This window comes from Anomaloglossus baeobatrachus, chromosome 1, assembly GCF_048569485.1.
Source record: "Anomaloglossus baeobatrachus isolate aAnoBae1 chromosome 1, aAnoBae1.hap1, whole genome shotgun sequence".
Lineage (NCBI taxonomy): Eukaryota > Metazoa > Chordata > Amphibia > Anura > Aromobatidae > Anomaloglossus > Anomaloglossus baeobatrachus.
Window position 1 is genome coordinate 147,885,024 of NC_134353.1, and position 24,210 is coordinate 147,909,233.

The 24,210-nt window shown below is 44.1% G+C and overlaps 1 protein-coding gene across 9 annotated transcripts in view; it reads left to right on the plus strand.

Annotated features, from left to right (window-relative positions):
* FAT1 (FAT atypical cadherin 1) overlaps positions 1-24,210 on the plus strand; it is a 323,107-nt gene that overhangs the window by 30,112 nt on the left and 268,785 nt on the right. The window contains exon 1 of one of the 9 annotated variants that reach the window (XM_075347114.1): positions 21,737-21,929. The exons of the other annotated variants lie outside the window; for them this stretch is intronic. The gene's annotated coding sequence lies outside the window, so the exon portion shown is untranslated. Of the gene's footprint in view, positions 1-21,736; positions 21,930-24,210 lie in introns of those variants that run through there. 9 annotated transcript variants of the gene reach the window in all.

Below are 24,210 nucleotides of genomic sequence, written 5' to 3' on the forward strand. Positions count from 1 at the left end.
CACATCCGATATCCCAGTGTTTCAGACCACTTGCTGCTAATCTGCATCTTGTGTCTCAGGGTTTTATGGATTTTGCACAGATCTGCGCTTTTGTTATACCTTTTTATAGGAGACATGCAGCTGAGCAGATTTTTAATTTAAAGTAATAAATAAATTAATAAATAAACCAAACCCATCTGCTTTGCTAATCAAATTATTCATTAGGCCGTCTATTCCTGCTTTATGACTTGCAGAGAGTGTGAATTCACCACTGGTTCCTTTGTCAGAGAACATTAATAACCCCTTCACATAACATGGCATTCTAAATTGAGATTGCCATCCAATATAATTGAAGAGGATATTCAGATTAATTGAATGGGATTCTTTCTTGTTTCCTTGATACCTCCTTGATGCTTATGAAAAATACATCCTACAGTATATTAGTGTATGCATTTTTCATGAAGCCCTTGTTTGAACATTGAAGTATGATAGCACCACGCGTAAGGAAACATTTACAGGCATCAAAGAAGTACTGTGTTGCTTCAGTAAGAACCAGTTACAACACCAAGGATCCTTTGTTCACATAAGTATGTACAATATGCCTCGCACTCCATCGCATGAAAGGGCAGCTCATCCTGAAAGACACTCTGATTAACCCTCAAATTGGCTCCTACCGGTCGATCTCAATTTGATATGATTTTTTTTTTATAGATGCCATGATATTCAAAAAATATGAAAAACAATTATATGTTCATTAAAGGGACACTCACTCCTCTTCACACCATATGCTTGGATCTAAAGCCCATGCTGCATAGAGGTGGGATGTGTGCGTCTCCCTTTTTTTCGAAATATTTGATTGATTTATTTTAGACAGCGTTGGTGTCTTCCCGGCTGTTATAGACCGCACTCAGTTTGAGATCTCATCAAGAGAAGACATGTAGCAGCTCTTCTCTCAATGGGAGAACAACACCTTGGTAGTGGGAGAATAGAGATACAATGTTGTCATTTATTTTCTTGATGTATCCAACAGAGAATCTGAAAGATCAGCTGGCAGGACATCATCAGAAAATGACGGCTTATGGAACTTATTGTTTTTATTTTGCATTTTTGTAAATATCTAGAATATCAAGGGAATGCAGAATACGGGGTTATTTATTTATTGGACATTAGAGCTTACATATTCAGCAGTGCTGTGCAGAGAACCCACTAAGCTACCAATTCCTCCTCGATTTTAATGCTACAAGATTTTTTTTCCCTGTGCTTTGAGGCATATCTGAATAAAAATTGTCAGGCTCATAAAATGAAATATGACTGACCATCAGCAGCTGTTATTGGACTGACTGATGTTTTCTTCTTGCTATGGTTCAGAAGTGGAATATTTCTATTGGATTGGTTACAGTGGATGGAAAGGCTATGTTTAACCAAACCTAGAAAAATCTCCTCCATTGGAGTCAAATGTAGCTTTTACATTCAATCCTTCATAAAAGTGAGATCTATCCCCATTCCTCCATAAAAGTGAGATCTATCCCCACTCCTCCATAAGAGTAAGATCTATCCCCATTCCTCCATAAAAGTGAGATCTATCCCCACTCCTCCATAAGAGTGAGATCTATCCCCAGTCCTCCATAAGAGTGACATCTATCTCCAATTCTCCATAAGAGTGACATCTATCTCCAATTCTCCATAAAAGTTAGCTCTATCCCCAAGTGCGATCTATCCCCAGTCCTCCATAATAGTGAGATATATCTCCAATCCTCCATAAGAGTGAGATCTATCTCCAATCCTCCATAATAGTGAGATATATCTCCAATCCTCCATAATAGTGAGATATATCTCCAATCCTCCATAATAGTGAGATATATCTCCAATCCTCCATAATAGTGAGATATATCTCCAATCCTCCATAAGATTGAGATCTAGCTTGAAACCTCTATAAATGTGAGATCTATCTCCCATTCGCCATAAAAGTGAGATCTATCGCCAATTATCCATAAGAGTGAGATCTATCTATAATCCTTCATAAAAGTGAGATCTATTGAAAATCCTCTATAAGAGTGATATATCTCCAATCCTCCATAAGAGTGACATCTATCTCCTATCCTTCATAAAAGTGAGATCTATCCCTAATCCTCCATAAGAGTGAAATCTATCTCCAATCCTCCATAACAGTGGGATGTACCCCCTTACACTCTTCATCAAAGATACAGCTGGTATGTGTACAGTGCCTAAAAGTAGTATTCAACCCTCTGCAGATTTAGCAGGTTTGATAAGATGCAAATAAGTTAGAGCCTGCAAACTTCAAACAAGAGCAGGATTTATTAACAGATGCATAAATCTTACAAACCAACAAGTTATGTTGCTCAGTTAAATTTTAATAAATTTTCAACATAAAAGTATGGGTCAATTATTATTCAACCCCTAGGTTTAATATTTTGTGGAATAACCCTTGTTTGCAATTACAGCTAATAATCGTCTTTTATAAGACCTGATCAGGCCGGCACAGGTCTCTGGAGTTATCTTGGCCCACTCCTCCATGCAGATCTTCTCCAAGTTATCTAGGTTCTTTGGGTGTCTCATGTGGACTTTAATCTTGAGCTCCTTCCACAAGTTTTCAATTGGGTTAAGGTCAGGAGACTGACTAGGCCACTGCAACACCTTGATTTTTTCCCTCTTGAACCAGGCCTTGGTTTTCTTGGCTGTGAGCTTTGGGTCGTTGTCTTGTTGGAAGATGAAATGACGACCCATCTTAAGATCCTTGATGGAGGAGCGGAGATTCTTGGCCAAAATCTCCAGGTAGGCCATGCTATCCATCTTCCCATGGATGCGGACCAGATGGCCAGGCCCCTTGGCTGAGAAACAGCCCCACAGCATGATGCTGCCACCACCATGCTTGACTGTAGGGATGGTATTCTTGGGGTCGTATGCAGTACCATCCAGTCTCCAAACGTCACGTGTGTGGTTGGCACCAAAGATCTCGATCTTGTTCTCATCAGACCAGAGAACCTTGAACCAGTCTGTCTCAGAGTCCTCCAAGTGATCATGAGCAAACTGTAGACGAGCCTTGACATGACGCTTTGAAAGTAAAGGTACCTTACGGGCTCGTCTGGAACGGAGACCATTGCGGTGGAGTACGTTACTTATGGTATTGACTGAAACCAATGTCCCCACTGCCATGAGATCTTCCCGGAGCTCCTTCCTTGTTGTCCTTGGGTTAGCCTTGACTCTTCGGACAAGCCTGGCCTCGGCATGGGTGGAAACTTTCAAAGGCTGTCCAGGCCGTGGAAGGCTAACAGTAGTTCCATAAGCCTTCCACTTCCAGATGATGCTCCCAACAGTGGAGACAGGAAGGCCCAACTCCTTGGAAAGGGTTTTGTACCCCTTGCCAGCCTTGTGACCCTCCATGATCTTGTCTCTGATGGCCTTGGAATGCTCCTTTGTCTTTCCCATGTTGACCAAGTATGAGTGCTGTTCACAAGTTTGGGGAGGGTCTTAATTAGTCAGAAAGGGCTGGAAAAAGAGATAATTAATCCAAACATGTGAAGCTCATTGTTCTTTGTGCCAGAAATACTTCTTAATACTTTAGAGGAAACAAACAGAATTCTGGTGGTTTGAGGGGTTGAATAATAAATGACCCTCTGAATAAACTTTTCACAATTTAAAAAAAAAAATAAATAAAAAAAGAAATAACATTCTTTTTTGCTGCAGTGCATTTCACACTTCCAGGCTGATCTACAGTCCAAATGTCACAATGCCAAGTTAATTCCGAATGTGTAAACCTGCTAAATCTGCAGGGGGTTGAATACTACTTGTAGGCACTGTATATCCTGCTTATCCCTTCCTATATGAAACTACTTCCTACTTGAGTGATGGATCGGTAGATGATTGAGTGGTAGATATATCTGGTGACTCCCAAACTGATCTTTGCCTCTTCTATGAATCCACCAATGCTCCATGGAGTATTTTATGGAAAAACCTAAGATGTCTTTATGTTCTTTGTGGTCCTGGTCTCACATGTAATGGTGCCAGTCCTGGTGACAGTCCACTCTGTAGCAGATACAATGGAGTGGTGGTATGTATATACACAGTGAGCTGTTCAGCAGATGTCAGTGCTTTTGTTAGTAAACTCTTTTGTTCACCGTTATTCACTAATGAATTGTGAATTGCCTTTTAATTCACAGATCACGTTCTTTTGTACAGTGGGCGGTTTGTCCATGAGGATAGAAAAAGTATAGGACAATAAAAAAAGTATGTAAAGAATCTAAAGAAAACAAAATGCTGCATGTTGGCGTGGAAATTGACATGTAACGTAGATTTAGAAATCCACAAAATGTTTGTTCATTTTATGGATTTTCCCCCTTTTTATTGCATAAAGAACTCAGAGACAATGGGAGAATCCACACATAATCCACACATAACACTTGTGGATTTTGGCAAAGATTTGGAGAACTTTATGGTAGTTTTTGTGTCTGCCCTTATCACCCGACCATTGCCATCACGGGACATAACACCTACAGCAGTGATGGCACTTACATATTGATCTTATGTATTCTATGCAAATGTTAATTTATGTGGTGCTAAATCCACCCTTGGACGGGTTTCCGTCATTGGCATCACAACGAGAAGATGATGTGGCCTCCCCACTACATGAACGTTCTGCTGCAGAAGACATGTAGGAATGTCTGTGCTGAACGCAAGATGTTCTGTTTTGTAAACTTAATAGCTGTTACTATGGAAATATTGTGCGAGCCTCATCCACTGTGCGGTCTGCAAATCGTCTGTCATTCTACTACAGGCACTGGCTATGCGAAAAAGGATTTTGGAACCTCATTATATTATATGAACTAGAATATGTTTACCAAAATGTGTCCTGGACTGTAGCAAAAACAATCTCTTTATATTATTATCCTATCAGCATGGAACTTTTATTTTGCATCCTGATCTTCCTGGTTCATGAGCAGCATCACTCAGCAAGAGCAAAACCGGAATAATACTGGTATTAAAGGGTTATTCTTCATAGACGGATATTGTCAGAATAGTTAAATCAAGTATTTTGCACTTTACTGTGTTCTGAACTTTACAGCGACTCCTAATATATTAAAGAGGTTGTCCACCCCGCTGATCAGCTGTTCTTGGTGCCGGTGGCGTCAACAGGCGTCAGGAACTGCTCAGTTCTGAAGCTGCGCCGTCTTCTATTAGCAACCGGGTAGTGCTCCTATTGGGAGTGGGAATAGGTGACAGATATGCAGTACCCGACTGTGGCCACTATCAGAAAATGGAGCAGCTCCGGAACGGAGCATTTCCGGCCACCTACTGATGCCGCCAGCTTCAAGAGCAGCTGATCGGTGGGGGTGCGGGTTGTTGGACCCTGGCTGATCAGACATTGAAAACCTATCCTAAAGGCCCCATCACACACAGAGATAAATCTTTGGCAGATCTGTGGTTGCAGTGAAATCATGGACATATTGTTCCATTTGTAACAGCCACAAACCTGGCACTGATTGTCTACAATTTCACTGCAATCACAGATCTGCCGCAGATTTATCTCTGTGTGACAGGGCCTTAAGGATAGGCCATCAATGTAAAGTTGTAAACAACCTCTTTAACAATTTTTCTCTCTTGTTTACAGATCATTGCCTAGGTGACTGACCACTGCTGTTGTCTAGCTTGTAAGTACTTCTTTGAAGCTGGCTAGGGATTAAGAGGTAACAATTTGCTCCAGCAATCCTAGCTAGGTACAAAACAGTATTTACAAGCTCAATAGACAAGAGCTTGTAAACACTGTAGTCAGTTTCCAAGGCAATAAACTACAAATGAAAGAAAAGTTTTAGTACATCAAGAACAGCTGAAAAGGCGGTAAGGTAAGGTTAGGCAGTAAGATGTAAAAATGCTTGTATTTTCAACAAGGCCCATTTCTGAATATGGGAATAAATCTTCAATAAAAAGATCATTAGTACTGCTTGTTTCAGGGGCTGGTCTGGTCGCTGCGTGCTGTCATTGTGCAATTTGCCACTTCAGGTCAGTAGAGTCGGCAACAGAGCAGTGCACACGATCAGTGTGCAGTGTCATGGTACCTGAGGGCGTGCAGAGCGCTGCACCCACAAGTGTTGGCACTTGCAGGAGTGGCACAGGTCTCTGAGTGCCACCAGGTACTAACAGTGCATCTTGCTCTGTTTTGCAGGCTCTACTTATGTGAGCCAACAACAGAGTGCGCTGTCACTGTACAAATCACACAATGACAGCGTGCAAAGACCAGACCAGCCCCTGAAATGAACGTCATTGATGATGGTTTATTTCAGGGAGGGGCAGAGGCTGTGACAGTGACCGCAGCCTCTGCCCCCTGATGATGCTTTGTTTGAGTATCCAGCATGCACTAGGATTCTCAAACCAAGCATCATCAGACATGATATAGGTGAGAAAAATAATCAATAGGAGTTAGATAGTGTAGTTCGGCAATGGTAAGAAATTTTTAATGTAGCTATATTAAAAATTATTTTACAAAGGGACAATAAATTGTTATGGATTTAGTTTAATATTTCTTCAGCTTTCAGGCCACCCATGTAAGGTCTCATTCTGCATAGATAATGTTATTCTTCAAATTGGATAGACTATTATGTTTACACATAAGACTATGTGGTGACATATAAAACTATGCAGGATGGCATAACTGTAAATGCTAAATAATTTTCCAAACAATCCAAAATGGAAAGAATTGAGTCAAAATATTAGGAAACTGTTTATCAGCAATTCCTTAATTTACAGTTATGCCTGTTATGATGTATTTAGAAACAGGAATGACATTGCAAGGATTATCAGTTTCCTTCAAATATGATTGCACACAGAGGCAGCCATCAGGATGCAGAATACAGGCTGTAAATGGCAGTGTGCATTCTGCCAGCAGGGTGACAGGACAATTCAGCACTGCCCAAAATGTCTATGATGTTCTGATCATACATTTAGATTTGAGAATTGCTGTTTATTCAGTCTCATAACTTACACATGTAAGGTCACCATGATGCAGATGTCATCTATCAGCAGTGTCTTCAGCATATGTACATCATCACACTATGGAGGATGTAGGGATGGCACAAAGCAAACCACTGAGAAGTCATACAGTACAGACTAAACAAACATGGCACCCTCTGCTCCACATAGTCCCTCCAGGATATATCTGCAGCTTTATACTCCAACATATCAAAAGAAAACTTCATTTTTAATATGTTATACACGTATATTGTATAACTTCACTTATGTATTTGTGTAAGGCCCATTATCAGAATTTCTGATGTGGTCCATATTTGAAAGGTTCAAATAAACCTATTTACTTAGAGGAGTTATCCATTTTCACACTAAATTAGGCTTTAATTAGTTAATGTTTTAAAATACATTAAAGTGAACCTGCCAGGTCCAATAGACACCCAGACCCACGAGCAGTTCTGGGCACATATTACTAATCCCTGCCTAACTGTCCCTGTATACTCTAGCATAGATAAAGGGATCTTTAGAAAAAGTATTTCTAATGATTCTTTATAATATGCTAATGAGTGCAGGGACTAGTCACAAGGGTGTTACTTCCCTTGACTAGTTCGCCCTCTTAGCATGTTAGTATGCCCACAGGGGCATGCTAATGTGCTACTCAATGCAGCGTCATGAGCAGTGTCACACGTACCTGTGTCCACTGTCTCTGCTGTTCAGAAGTCCTCGGCACTTCTAGTCATGCGCAGTATGAAGCCGGCTTCAAAGAGAGGTCTATCACATGACCGTTAGTGGGACCGTCAGGGACTTATTAACAGCAAAGACAGCAGACGCAGGTACGCACGTCGCTGCTGGTGATGCTGCATTGAGTAGCATGTTAGCATACCCCTGTAGGCGTGCTACCATGCTAAGAGGGCGGACTAGTCAGGGGAAGTAACATCTTTGCAACTAGTCCTCACACTCATTAGCATATCATAAAAGATCTTTAGAAATACTTTTTCTAAAGATCTCTTTATCTATGCTGCTAGATACAGGGACAGTTAGACAGAGATAAGCAATAAGCACCCAGAATTGCTCATGGGTTTAGCTGTATATTGCACCTGATAAGTTCCCTTTAATCACATTACTCATCGATTTCCCGGTCTGCTCCATTGTCACCTATCTGCAGTTGTTCACTGGTTTTCTTATAGGCTATGTGCGCACAGTGCGTTTTTCGCGGCGTTTTTGCGCGTTTTTCAGGAGCGTTTTTGGCCTCAAAACTGCATGACTTTGCTTCCCCAGCAAAGTCTATGAGTTTTCATTTTTGCTGTCCACATACAACTTTTTTTTTAAGCTGCGTTTTTGAGCTTGAAAAAAAAAATGGACATGTCAATTCTCTCCTGCGTTTTTCTGCGTTTTCCGCCCATGCAATGCATTGGAAAAACGCAACAAAACGCAGAGATCAAAAACGCAGCAAAACGCAGCCAAAAACGCACCAAATCGCGGTAAAAACGCATGCGTTTATTGACGCGTTTTTTCGACGCGGATGCGTTTTTGTGCGTTTTTATCGGCCAAAAACGCAGCGTCAAAAAAACGCAGCGTGCGCACATAGCCTTACAGTGCTGCTGCCAGTTATTGACCTCTGTTTTGATGCCAGAGCAGTCTGCATGCAACTGCGGAGCCCAGTGACTGTCTGCAGTGGTCAGAAGTAGACTAGGTGGGAAGCAGCAGTGACCGGCCACTGCAGGCAGGGCCAGGTGTTTTTTTTGTCCTGTTTTTTAAAGCATCTCACCAATCTTGTGTATAAAAAATATAAACCTCTGTAATGGAAGTGAAACCACAGTTACAAAGCATTACAAGGGCCACTGTCTCTCCTTAATTACGCCAGCTGAGTATATAGTCTTGTTGACAAAGTACTATGGGAAAGCAATGCAAATTAGCTTTTTCCTTGAGAGCGGGTGGCTACCTCAATTCGAGGGCATCAGAAAAACAATTTTCCTTATTTTCAAAAAGAGAGTTAATTTGCAAATGACGTGCCCATGGGGTCTTGGAGGACACTCGTCACCAAGCCAGTGTAAGAGAGGGGTGTCACAGTGGCCAGGCCCGATGCTGTGACCCCGGCAGAGGCAATAAAAATGGGGGAAAGTGGTTATTTGTAACGCCACCTGTGGTGTGCGGCCAAGTATTAGCTGCCACTGCGGGAGGTCTTCTCTGGGGCGGATGATAACGCAGCTCAGATGGTACAGCTTTCCACAGGCAGAGCTCTGGCCCCGGGAGGATGTTGGGAGTAGTAGTCCCCTGCTGCTATGCAGCTATGGCGCAGGAAGGATTGGACGACACAGGGGTTGCACTTAAAGTTCTTTACTCACTGAGATGTCGCTGCCTTTGGACTGCTGGACTCCGCTGTCATGGGCTCCAGCCGATCCCGGATAGTTCGGAGGCCAGAACCAGTGTTTCTGTCAGTGTGTCCTTCCTCCCTGCGCTGTGTTGTGTGTGTCCCTGCGGCTTGAAGCTTCACTAAGACCCGAGTCCTGGGAATGGTTCCGTTCCCGTCCCGTATGGCAGGCAGCGCAAGTCCATTACTGGTGACGCCTTTTGGTCGCGACTCCTAGCTCTATATGCTGCTGTGCCCCGGGATCTGTGTGTGGGCCAGAAGACTTGAAATCCTCTGCCCGACGGATTCTGCTGGCGGGACTTGTAGTGACCACTAGCCTAGGGCTCCGCACCCTGAAGTGTGCACCGGTCCTGAGGGAGTTATCAGCTCTCCCCTCAGCGACCGTGTTCTCCTACATCTCACTTGTTCCCTGGTTGTCACTGTTCTGTCTGAGTATGTGTGTGTCGCCTTGCTCCCCAGGTGTCGCTCCTCCCCCCACAGGTTGCTGAACTAGTGACTGGGAGGTCCCATACCTTGTGGTGACCGTCCTAAATGACCATACCCTAACCCAGTCCCAGTGAGAGGGAAACTAACTGTGTTTTGGTGGATTGTGGTTCTGGCAATGACCTGCTCCTTACCCGGGATGAATACTACAGGCAACTGAAGCTTTATGGGTGCCACACAAACCTCATATGCAAATTGCCTCTTCATAATTAATTTCCCAGAGGAGCATTGCATGGCTTATAAGCCTCCTTACACTGACATGTCACTCTCCACAAGGAGAAACGCTACCCCGTAGACCTTTGCAAACCTCCTTCATTCCTCTTTGCCCAGCTATAAACCAAATCTGTTATTGAATATCCAGATTACAGGACCATTGGTCATTGTATGTGATAAGAGGGATAATACAATCTTTAAAAAGATGTTCATCACAAGCATGTAATGGGAGCCAGATGGACATTTGTTATTAAAGGCCCACTTCTAATGCCTGCCCTGTTAAGATATCTAGAGACCAGGTTTACAACTTCAAAGTCCAGCTTGAAAAGACATTTGCTAGTCACAGTTAGATTTATGAAAGTCTCCTGAGACTTCACAGTCAAAGCACAGTCCTTCTCAAGTGTCAGATATATTTACTGATGATTTTCCCACTCACATAAATGACTGAAGTGCCCCCATAACGCTTCGGAGCTATTTACAAAATATCTAGGACTTTGTCCCGTCTAACTCTGCGCAGCTAATTTAAACTTAAAGGCATACGTCCCTGTCTGCGGGGCTCTGGCCCTTTAAATCACAAACTTTCAGAATCCCCTTCTGTTATGGTAAATGACTATTTATGGAAATGGCTTCAAGGGCTTGATAGATGTCGGGTATTTTCTCAGACCCCGATGAATGTTATTTATATCTGGCCTTTGTAGAGTGGGATTATCTACATTTCTGGGGAAGCTGCTTGCAGAAAATCCTACAGTTTATCTGGGATGTATAGGACATGATACATCTGTGAGCGGTGGGAGCAGAGTCTGCTGAGTGCAAAGTGACTGAGCCGGTAAACATGCCGTCCGGCTGGATAAGTTTACCTAATATTACGTTATAAGGCAACATGGGTAAATGTTGTGAATGTTCAATGAAATGATGAGCAGTCCATCACGGTCTTGTACGGAAGACATTCAGTCAAATTACTCTTGAGGTAGTTGATGTGTACAGGTGAAGAATAACTCCTGAGGCTTCAGTTAAAGGGAACCTGTCACCAGATTTGGCGACTATAAGCTGCGGCCACCACCACTAAGCTCTTATATCCAGTATTCTAGAATATGTACAGTATATATGTGAAGCCCGTGCAGCAGATCAAACCGCTCGGATCCGGGGGTTGTGATTACTCGTGGCTCGAGGGTCTGCAGACCCGGGGATTTAGGGGCCACACTCAAATGGAAAGGGATTATTTACAAGGGATTTGGTATAGTTCGTGACGCCACCCGTGGTGTACTGTAATTGGAAGTACCGCCGCTGCCGTTGGGAGTACCCAGGGTGATGGAGTGGGGCAGCTAGTTGACATTGCCCTCCACGGGTAGGGGTAGGCCCCGGGACTCTGATTGGTGATGCGGGGACGCAGTGCAGGGGTCAGTCAGGTACTCACTCAGCAATGAAGCAGACGCTGGCAACAGGGTAAACCAAGTCTCTGAACACTGTTGCCTCTCGAGGGGAGCTCGTCCGGGTCCCGTCCCCTACAGCACTGCCGGTGGTCCGTACCTGCCTCCTGGCACTAAGTTTTAGATTGTCCATTGTGGCCCGGTAGCTTGGAGCTCTCTGGGCCTCGCTCCCCATTGTGGCTAAGTGGAGGAGCCTGCTCTTAGGGGCTCACGCTTAGGATTTCAGTGGGCTGCTTGCTAGGAAAGCCCTATCCCCCTCGTTGCACTAGTGCCTCCGATCTCTGAGCTGGTGGGAACAGTCCATAAAGGCCCCGTTCTCCGCAGGTTAATTGCCGGGTCGTTAGAAGCTTCTCCCCGACCTAGGGTCTGTGTACCCCGCCGTGCCTTCGGTCCCGGACCGGTGATAGGACCAGGCTGCTGACCGTCCTCCTTGATGGGTCCCAGGCATCTAGCCTCAATCCCCTCCGACCAGGGGTCCGACCCCTCTAGGTCCAGACCACCGTCTGCGACCTAGTTTACCTCTCCCCTGGGAGCTCCAACTCCCAGCTTCCTCAGAGCTCCTCACAGTTCGAAGGCTACCACTGAACTGACTTGACACCTCCCACCTCCCTGCCTGACCCCTAGATGGGTGGCCTTATTCCTGCTTATGCAGCCCACTGGTGTGCCTGACAGGTGTGGTGCAAGGTGTATCTAGGATTTGTGAATGCTGATGGAGGCAGTACTGTAGGATAGAGACCCAGAACCATGGGGGATTGAATACTGCACGGGGAGGGCAGTTTGTGCAGTACCCTGTGACGACCTGAATAGTCCAGGGGCGTCACATATAAGAGCCAAGGATTCTGTGTGTAACATAAAAAACAGCCACACTTTGTTCTGCCCGGCTCAGATCAAATTACTGTAATGCACAGGCGCAAGGAAAGGTTAAAGTTGGCCCACGCATGCGCACTACAATACTTTGATCTGCCCTGAGTAGGGCAAATCAAAGTGTGCCTGTTCAGGACTTCAATGATGACCAGTGTGCATGACGCTGACCCATCATTGTACATGGGGCTGAGAAAAAAGAGAACTGCGATTGCTGCAGAAAGGAGGCGCCGGACCGGACAGCTGCGACATCCACCGGACCGGCCCACCCTCTAGGTGAGTATAAGGCTGGGGCCACATGGGGATTACTGCGATCCCCTCGCATGACACTAGGCTTGACACTAGGCTCACGCTGGCAACACAGCAGAACCGAGTGTCATGCGAGTGTCCCTGCGACTGAGGTCTGACTGTGCGAGCGGACCTCAGCTGTGGCGGGCGGGCCAGCACTGTGAAGGGGAGGGATTTATCTCCTTCTCACCTCCGTAGCCGGCTATTGCCACTCTCACACTGCACTCGCAGTACACCTTGAGTGCAGTGCGATTTTTCTCTCGCCCCATAGACGTAAATGGGTGCAAGAGAAAGAGTCTCGCATTACAATCGCAGCATGCTGCGATTGTTTTCTCAGTCCGATTAGGGCTGAGAAAATAATCGCTCATGTGTGCTGACACACAGGCTAGAATTGGTCCGAGTGGAATGTGAGGTTTTATCACACTCCACTCGCACCGTTTTTCTCGCCGTGTGTCTTAGGCCTAATAAAAGTGTTTTTTCCACTTTATACACAGCGGCCTGGGAACTTATATACAACATTCTGGAATAGTGTCCAAATTTGGTGACAGGTTCTCTTTAAAACCAGCTCTACAATTTGAGGGGGCAGCAAAAAGGTCTGTCTGTCCTAAATGAGTAAATAATGACTATGATCATGGATCTTATTTGCAATGCTCAGATTCTGCATTGGAGCACAGGAGCTCCAAGCTATTCATATGTGAATAAGGGGTACTTTGCACACTACGACATCGCAACTCGATGCTTGCGATGCCGAGCGCGATAGTCCCCACTCCCGTCGCAGCTGCAATATCATAGTGATAGCAGGCGTAGTGAACATTATCTCTACGCCAGCTTCACATGCACTCACCTGCCCTGCGACGTCGCTCTGGCCGGCGACCCGCCTCCTTATTAAGCCAATAGAAGCGGAGGGGCGGAGATGAGCGGGACGTAAACATCCCGCCCACTTCCTTCCTTCCTTCCGCATAGCCGGCATGTGCCGCAGGACGCAGGTAGGAAATGTTCCTCGCTCCTGCGGCTTCACACACAGCGATGTGTGCTGCCGCAGGAACGAGGAACAACATCGTAACATCGGTCATTTCCAAATTATGGAAATGACAGATGCTGCACCGATGATACGATTACGACAATTTTGCGCTCGTTAATCGTATCAAAAAGGCTTTACACACTACGATATCGCCTGCGACGCCGGATGTGCGTCACTTTCAATTTGACCCCACCGATATCGCACCTGCGATGTCGTAGTGTGCAAAGTGCCCTTAAGGCTCATGTGCATTTGGCCATAGCACAATCCTTGCCTCCATCTCCCAACATTTCAATAAGTTGAACTTTGGTCACCATAGATAAATAGAAGACCAGGCATTGTTAATACAGATGCTAAATATGGAAAAGTCGACTTATCCATATATGAAACTCAATACAACACTCACTTATGATGCCCACCACTGGTAGACAGCTCATGTGTGCATTCAGTAACGACAAACTTGCCTTCAACACTTTTCCCATTGTGTACTGTATTCAGTCCATGTTAGGGCTTTAAAAGGGTTCTCCAGGAACTGAAAAATAAATTATAAATATCATTATAAATAAACTCCTAAATTCTTTTAAATTACAAATCACACTTGTTTTTATAAGGAGGAAATCAGTATAGACTTGAAATGGGAACGGCCTTCTTATACTGATAGGAACCTATCCTATCATGTTACGTGGTTGTGAGTATGTGCATTGTGAGGCGCCATCTCCTCCCTTCATGTGTGGGAAGATGAGTTAATGCAGGATTTTGTGATCCAGTACTGAAAAAACAAGGGATGCTGAGGTAAGAGAAGGCTGCTCACACTGCTGTGCACCCTGCTTATCTGATCTATCACTGGAGATACCAGGATGCTGAGGTGAGAAGTGGCTGCTTACACTGCTGTCCACCCTGTCTAATCTAATACCATAGATGCCAGGTGTGCTAAGGTAAGAAGAGGCTGCTCACACTGCTGTCCACACTGTCTGATCTAATATCAGAGATGTCAAGATGCTGAGACAAGAAGACGCTGTTAACACTTGTGTCCACCCTGTCTATCTGATCTAATATGGGAGATACCGAAGGTGCTAAGTTAAGAAGAGGCTGCTCACACCGCTGTCCACCCTGTCTATTTGATCTAATAGTGGATATATTGTTGGTGCTGATGTAAGAAGAGGCTGCTCACACTGCTGTCCACACTGTCTGATCTAATATCAGAGATGTCAAGATGCTGCGACAAGAAGAGGCTGCTCACACTGCTATTCACACTGTCTGATCTAATGTCGGAGATGTCAAGATGCTGAGACAAGAATAGGCTGCTTACACTGCTGTCCACCCTGTCTGATCTAATATCGGAGATGTCAAGATGCTGAGACAAGAAGACGCTGCTAACACTTCTGTCCACCCTGTCTATCTGATCTAATATGGGAGATACCGAAGGTGCTAAGTTAAGAAGAGGTTGCTCACACCGCTGTCCACCCTGTCTATTTGATCTAATAGTGGATATATTGTTGGTGCTGATGTAAGAAGAGTCAACTCATACTGCTGTACACCCCATATTTGTGTTCTAATACTAGAGATACCAACTATGCTGAGATAAGAAGAGGCTGCTCACACTACTGTCCACAATGTCTTTCTAATCTAATACTGGAGACACTAGGAGTGCCGACTTAAGGCTGCTCAGACTGCTGTTCACCATCTTTTATTTGAATATATGGTATAGGTATCTCCAGGTTACCTGCACATGTTCCCAGGTTCCTGTCCTAACACTCTAGAACAGGTTTTTAACAGTGAAAGAAGAATTAAAACAATTAAAACGATTTAATAATTGATAACGACATTTTCTTTTAATTCTCTTTAATTATATTTTTTCAATTTTTGGAGAACCCCTTTACATACAAACCCTATATGATATATTTTACCAAAAGAAGGACAATCCCTGAGCGCTAGTTTAAAAATAAAAAATGGATACTTGGGAGATGTCCTGTCTGCATCCAGTGAGCTATTTATTTGTCTACTACATGAAGAATAAGTCCTTACATTTTAATGTGAGTTTTCACTAAGGTTTGCCTGCAGCATTGTATACAAATGCATCAAAAGTGTTATTTCCCTGCCAAAAATGACTGAGAGGGTGATTCAAGTGTTCGGTAAGAGAATCGGTAATATGAGAAAGGCTTGTTAAAGTCTACAGCCCCTTTAATTTACAGTCTGATGAAAAGTACTAGGACGTATATAGTTGTAACGCCTCTAAAAATCTCCACATGGTCTTTGCATTTGCCCTTTGAACCTGTATTAACATTACTCTTAGAACTTAAATATGTGTAGATCTTTTTTGTTATGGGATGCCGCCGGCACTGTTAATAGGTCAGTGTATTCAAAGTAGAGCTGTCATCATGAATCAACCTCTACATCAAAACTTGTATACAATATAAACAGTACATATATACACTGCGCCTTTGTAACCAACGCATGTGTAAGGGTGTGTGTAGTTTTGAATAAGAGGTTAGAAATGCAAACTCTAAGAAGACACACATTTATTTTCAGAATGACATATTATATTATTAGTAGAGATGAGTGAATATTTTTAAACTCGAAATTTGTTGATTTTGCTGAATTTTCCCCAAAAATTCAATTTGTGGTGAGTAGTGATGGGCAAGCATGCTCGGCACTGCTCGGTACTCCATCGAGCATGGGGGTGCTCGAGACGCTCGCTACTCAATCAAGTATCCTATTGCTCGGGTGCCCTGCTTGAGTCCCTGACCCGCATGTTTTGCTACTGATTTTCAGCCAGTAAACATGTGAGGATTGCTTGTCAATCTTGGTAATGTCGTAGCCAAATCAGCTACTGGCCGCATATCGTCATAGGGTCTATATAAGACCCAGTGACATCATTCTTGGTATACTATACCCGAAAATAGCGTACGGAGAGTTTCTGCTGGAGAAGAAACAGTGCATAAATTACTGTCACACTACGCGACGCTCCAGCGATCCCACCAGCAACCTGACCTGGCAGGGATCGCTGGAGCGTCACTACACAGGTCGCTGGTGAGCTGTCACACAGGCAGATCTCACCAGCAACCAGGGACCAGCCCCCAGCCAGCAGCGACGCGTGGAAGCGATGCTGCGCTTGGTAACTAAGGTAAATATCGGGTAACCAACCCGATATTTACCTTGGTTACCAGCACACACCGCTTAGCGCTGGCTCCCTGCACTCCTAGCCAGAGTAAAGATCGGGTTAATTACCCGATGTGTAGTCTGGCTATGTGTGCAGGGAGCAGGGAGCCGGCACCGGCAGTGTGAGAGCGGCGGACGCTGGTAATGAAGGTAAATATCGGGTAACCAAGGAAAGGACTTCTTGGTTACCCGATATTTACATTGGTTACCAGAGTCCGCAGAAGCCGGCTCCCTGCTCACTGCACATTCAGTTGTTGCTCTGTCGCTGTCACACACAGCGATGTGTGCTTCACAGCGGGAGAGCAACAACTAAAAAATGGCCCAGGACATTCAGCCACAACCAACGACCTCACAGCAGGGGCCGGGTTGTTGCTGGATGTCACACACAGCAACATCGCTAGCAAGTTGTGCCTCAGCAGCGATGTTGCTTAGTGTGACGGTACCTTTATAGCATCACAGTACTTACTAGTGTAACATAAAACCACCAATCCTTTTCAAGGCTAATACAAATAGATTCTATTCTACACCATATGCCACTCTTAAGGTACCGTCACACATAATGAGATCGCTAGCGAGATTGCTGCTGAGTCACGGTTTCTGTGACGCAGTAGCGATCCCGTTAGCGATCTCGTTATATGTGACACCTACCAGCGATCAGGCCCCTGCTGTGAGATCGCTTGTCGTTGCAGAATGGTCCAGGTCATTTTCTTCAAAGGTGATGTCCTGCTGGGCAGGACACATCGCTGTGTTTGACACTGCGTGACAGGGTCACAGTGACTGCTGAGATGGTTATACAGGTCGTTACTGCAACCTGTATCGTTCCTGCATCTTTGGTAAGGTCTGACTGTGTGACATCTCTCCAGCGACCTCCCAGCGACTTACCAGCGATCCTTACAAGATCGCATCGTTTTCAGGATCGCTGGTAAGTCACTAAATGTGACGGGGGCTTTACAGTAGCTGTACTTAGTGTAGGGTTTGTTTCTGGAGTAGGGATATTGCATTAGAAGCATTTAGGCAGGGTTGATTGCCTTACAGGCCCTGATGGTGCTGCCACATACATCCAAGAGTCCTTTTCAGGGCTAATTTACATAAATTCTATTTTATACTAATACCGCTCTTAGCTATAAGTTGTGTAGAGTTTGCTTCTGGAGTAAGGATATTGCATTAGAGGCATTTAGGCAGGGTTCATTGCTTTTCAGTACCTGTTGGTGCTGCCATATACATCCAAAAGTCCTTTGCAGGTCTAATTTACATAAATTCTATTCTATTCTAATACCGCTCTTAGCTATAATTTGTGTAGGGTTTGTTTCTGGAGTAGAGATATTGCATTAGAGGCATTTAGGCAGGGTTCATTGCCTTACAGTACCTGATGGTGCTGCCATACACATCCAAAAGTCCTTTGCAGGGCTAATTTAAATAAATTCTATTCCATACTAATACCGCTCCTAGCTGTAATTAGTGTAGGGTTCGTTTCTGGAGCAGGGATAGTGTATTAGAGACATTTAGCCAGACTTTATTGGAGTACAGTCCTTGGTGCTGACACATAGAATAAAAAGGAATAAAAAGTCCTTTTAGGCAATTTAAACTGATTCTGTTCTCTAATATCACAACTCTGAGTCTGCCAATAGTGTAGGGTTAGTTTCTGGAGTGGGCATACTGTATTATTATTATTTTTATTGTTATTATTATTATTATTATTATTATTATTGAACCATTTATTCCTTGGTGCTTTACATGTGAAAAGGGGTACACATCATAAAAACAAGTTCAATATTCATGAATAATATAAGGTAAATACTGGTACAGGAGGAGAGAGGACCCTGTCCTTGAGGGCTCACAGTCTACAGAGGTGAGGGTGAGGATACAGTATGTGAGGGTACAGCTAGAATCCAAGTCAAAACACTAACCATGACATACAAATCCATCCACAACTTGTCTCATCCATACACCTGTGACCTAGGTACTTACCCGCACACAACCTTTGATCTTCACAAGACCTCCTTCTCTACTCCTCTCTTATCTCCTCTTCCCACAATTGCATACAAGATTTCTCCCATGCCTTCCCCATACTCTGGAATGCTCTACCCCAACACATCAGACTCTCTCCTACCGTGGAAAGATGCAAAAGGATACTGAAGACCCTCTTCTTAAGATAAGCCTACAACCTGCAGTAATCCTCACTCCACTATGTGGCTGCATGACCATCTCTACCCCACCTACTGTACCCTCACCCATCTATTGTAGACTGTGAGCCCTGGCGGACAGGGTCCTCTCTTCTGTACCAGACTGTATTGTTCATGATAATTGTACTTGTCTATGTATGCACCCCTTTTCACATGTACAGTGCCATGGAATAAAAGGTGTAATAATAATAATAATAATAATAATAATAACAATAATGTTGCTGGCCGAGTTTCCAAATATCTGTTATGGCCCAGACCAAGGAGGCAAGCCCCATGGTCCGGACTGAGGAGCCAATCACTAGTGCCATAGTTCTTAGCTTGGGGTCAGTTCCCAATACTCTAGTTGTAACTCTTGTACCAACTTTCAGTATAGCTCTGAAATTCCCAGTATTGTTGGGACATGACGGTATATACTGGGACCAACAGCTGGTTGCCAAAAATCACACATGGTTATCAAACCACTGGTGGAGGAACATTCTTAGGGAACAGATGTGACATTATTTTTTAGTGGAAAAGACAAGCTAGAGCTTCATACAGACTCACCTGCTGTTCAGTACATAAGAAATATATCTACTGTCGTATGTTATTTTCACCAATTTTGTTCCAAACAACACTACTGATACATGGCGCTTCATACAGTAATTTACATGCAGGCCGTGTTCGTAGCATGTGCAGTGTGTATGAAGAAATTACACCATCACAAAGCTACCAGAAACCACGTGTTAACCCTTCTCTGGTACCACGAAAACAAAATCACCGGTTATACCAATCTGCATGGGGTCCGATTGACCCCAAGATACCAGACAAGGGTTAATGCAATACATCCAGCTATGTGATATGCAATTTTTTTTAGTCATAGTAAAAAAAAATAAGTTTGCACATGAAAGAGTCTTCTAGACCTGTCATAGACTGAGTGACGTATTCTCACTCAGTTTTCAGGATGAAGGCAGAGCGAGAAGTGAACACTTCAGGCTGTAATGTGCATGTGACAGTGATGATGGTCCTGAGTTATGGGAAATAGTCTCTGTTTATTATAAAGAACTTGGTTAAACAATAGGATTGGAAGAAAAAAACATTCTATTGTGTTTCATTGGAACGTTGTTTTATTTGTAAATATGGATGGAACATTGATACAATATATATATTAGGTTACATTGTGGTGGCACGGTGGCTCAGTGGTTAGCACTGCAGGCTTGCAGCGCTGGGGTCCTGGGTTCAAATTCCACCAAGGACAGCTTATACTGGATTATGTGCTGAGGGATCATTAATTGACATGCGCGCAGACCTTGTGCTGATTCGCTCTATTGTCACGTCCATCTCCTTGATTCACCTATGACGCGAAGCGACACCGCTATCACGTGATTAATGACGTATGCGCTCAACAACGCATGCGTCCACCTCTTGTGCTGATAGGTGGTTAGTGTACATTTAATCCGAGCTAATCCTCTATGACTCCACCCCCTGAAGAAGTCGCTACGAAACGTGCGCGCGTCGGGGCAGGCGCCGTACACTGAGAGGAGACTGTGCTCCACAAACCCCAGGTGAATATATCACTATTAGTGTGATTAGAGTGTGCCGATTCTGACACCTCTTTTTGGATTAGGATTAGGATTATCTACATCATACCTTTCCTCTACGGGTTTATAATCTGTGAAAGCTATCTCTCACTCTCTGCTTTACCTACTTCACCTGCTTTTCTGTGACAGGCGGTTTTAGTGCTAGTGGTTATTTGGAATGGTATTTATTGCTTTACTTATTTATCTACCTACTACCAGCCATACCTTTGATGATTGTATCTCAAAGCGGTACCTGATGTCCTCTTGCCAGGGCAGGTATTATATATTGTGAAGAGGCTGTGCTCTATTAATTCCTGGAGTATATACCACTATTTAGTGATTGAATTGTGTCGACTCTGACAAATTTCCTAGGATTAATTAATTAATCTAAAAAACCTCTGAGCCATGAGTCTTCCCTTTATATTTTCCTGCCTTATTGAGGCCATCGGTAGTACCTATTAATGTATTGGCTATCAGTTGCAATTTGCCTATTATAAATGCATGGTACCAAATTCAGCTATATCTCAGTTCTTGCTAGTTATTATTGGTAGTTTTTGGCAGTAACTTTTTTATGACCATTCCTGAACTTCCTATCACTACCGCCATATATTTGATTGATATTTATTCATACATGCTATGCAGGTTTTTCTTGACGCCTTTTTCCAGTCAACAGTTGTGTGTGTGTTTTTTATGTGTAATTTTAATTTTGATAATAAAGATATAACTTATTTAAGACCTTGTTGTTCGGTTTTTTCCTTTTTTGGTTTAACAAGGACAACATCTGTAAGGAGTTTATGTGTTCTCCCTCTGTTTGTGTGGGTTTCCTCCCACACTCCCAAAAAATATACTCATAGGGAACCTAGATTGTGAGCCCCAATGGGGACAGTGTTGCCAATGTATGTAAAGTGCTGTGGAATTAACAGTGCTATATAAATGAATAAATATTTTTATATTGTGACCAGCCTGGATTACATGACATGTCTCTGCCCATAGAAGCAGCAGTAGTCTAGCACTGAGCACAGGCTGCTGCAGCCCAGGACACCTTTTAGCTCCCCCTTGAAATTTCCAGTTTATCCTAAGTCCACAAAAGTGAGGGGGAGGAGAAGGATGTGATGTCAGCAGCTCTCCTGTGAGCCTTGTCCCAGTGCAGGAGAGGCACAGGCTGCCCCGCACTCCTCTATCACTGGGGCTCTACTGGGACTTGTCCTGCTTCTCCGGAGGTGCCTATTATTGAGGGGTCTCCCCTAACTACAGAGCAGCTGAAGGGGCCATGATCCAGGATTGTGGATTGCTGTAGGACCTGTTGCTTGATTTTCCTGTGGATATGTTGAGAAAGAAAAGAAAGAGGTGAAAGTCCTCATGGAGTTATGTGTTCTAGGCTCAAACTAAAGGAGACAGAGCCTAAGCAGTACTGAGGTGAGTGCTGGGGTCTGTGAGTGTTTGGGCTCTGTGTGCTGGTTCTGTGGGTCTGTGAGTGTTTGGGCTCTGTGTGCTGGTTCTGAGTGTTTGGGCTCTGTAGGTCTGTGAGTGTTTGGGGCTCTGTGAGTGTTTGGGGCTCTGTGAGTGTTTGGGGCTCTGTGAGTGTTTGGGGCTCTGTGAGTGTTTGGGGCTCTGTGAGTGTTTGGGGCTCTGTGAGTGTTTGGGGCTCTGTGAGTGTTTGGGGCTCTGTGTGCTGGTTCTGTGGGTCTGTGAGTGTTTGGGGGGGGGGTCTGTGAGTGTTTGGGGCTCTGTGTGCTGGTTCTGCGGGTCTGTGAGTGTTTGGGGGGGGTCTGTGAGTGTTTGGGGCTCTGTGTGCTGGTTCTGTGGGTCTGTGAGTGTTTGGGGGGGTCTGTGAGTGTTTGGGGTCTGTGTGCTGGTTCTGTGGGTCTGTGAGTGTTTGGGGGGGTCTGTGAGTGTTTGGGGTCTGTGTGCTGTTTGGGGGGGTCTGTGTGCTGGTTCTGTGGGTCTGTGAGTGTTTGGGGCTCTGTGAGTGTGTCTGTGGGTTTTCTTGTGCAGAGTTTCTGATATTTCTGCATGATCACACATATGCTGTGTATTGTTCCCACAAGGCAGGAGACAGCACAAAGACTGATAGTTAATAATTAAGAAATAGTCCACTGCAGGGAAGAATTCACCAGAAAACTGTCCGATCATTCATAATGTGCCCGATCCCTGCTCCATATAAGGCCCCAGAGCTGGGCTTTGTCTCCCCTTCCCTGGATGACATATTCTGGAACTAGTCAACCTCAGACCTCACTGCTCACCTAATCCAGAGCATAGCCTAAAGGCAGCGATCATCCTTACTGGAAAAAGAAACTTTATCAAATCCACAATACTAAGATTCCAATAATCATTAGCAGAATTTATCGCAAGCTTTTTGCATATTGATAGATTTATTGTTATTGCTTCTACAGCAACAACACTGCACATCCCTGTCCCCACAGGGGCTCACAATCTATATTCCCTGTCTGTCTTTGGAATGTGGAAGCTAATCCACACAATCACAGGGAGAAAATACAAACTCCTTGCAGATGTTGTCCAGTGTGATATGAACCCCGTGCTGCAAAGCAACCATGTTAACCACTGAGCCACTGTTAACCACTGAGCCACCAGCCATACAAACTCCTTGCAGATGTTGTCCAGTGTGATATGAACCCAGTGTTGCAAAACAGTGCTAACCACTGAGACACTGTGCTAACCACTGAGCCACCAGCCATACAAACTCCTTGCAGCTGTTGTCCTTAGTGGGATATGAACCCAGTGCTGCAAAACCAACAGTGCTAGTCACTGAGCCGCCATGCTAATCACTGAGCCACTGTGCTAACCACTGAGCCACCAGCCATACAAACTCCTTGCAGATGTTGTCCTTAGTAGGATATAAACTCAGTTCTGCAAAACAGTGCTAACCACTGAGCCACCGTGCTAACCACTGAGCCTCCAGCCATACAAACTCCTTGCAGATGTCCTTAGTAGGATATAAACTCAGTTCTGCAAAATAACAGTACTAACCGCTGAGCCAGCGTGGTAACCACTGAGCCACCCAGCTTCCTATCATTAAGACACGTGTCTATTAATCTGAAGAATCAGGAACAAATGTCTTGGATGTTGAAAATTAGTAGATGATCAATATTTATTTTGAGCAAAAATTGTCACATTTGTACATTATTATTTATATACATGATACATTTGTTTTTCCTTGGAAAGTATCTTGTGTACAGTGATCACTGTGCTCTTGTGATTATTTGTATTGGCTCAGTAATTAGCAACATTAGAAGAATATACTGTATACTTGGCAGCGTTCTAGCATCATCTATCTTTACCCTATAAGTGAGACAATAATCGGTGGGGATTGTTACTTACTCCCTGGTTATTTACCAACCAATATGATCGGCGATTCTGATCAGAGCCTGAAATCTGTACATTGCACTAAGGGCTGACTTCACATTTCCAGTAATCGTCCGTTAGAACGGATCCAGCAGCGATCTCTTGTCCAAGCACAACTTTTTTTTGTCTGTTTTGAAAAAGTAGATTTTTGCAGGATCCGTTTTTGTTTAACATTGGAGTCTATGGAAAAGGGATCCATTATCTGATCGCTGTTTGTCTTCCATTTGGAACTGATCCGGTAAGAAAATAAACGGATCCTTTACAAATGAAAAAAAATCAAATGGCTAAATAGATAGTTACCAGATCCTTTTTCCATAGACTCACAAATTTTAAA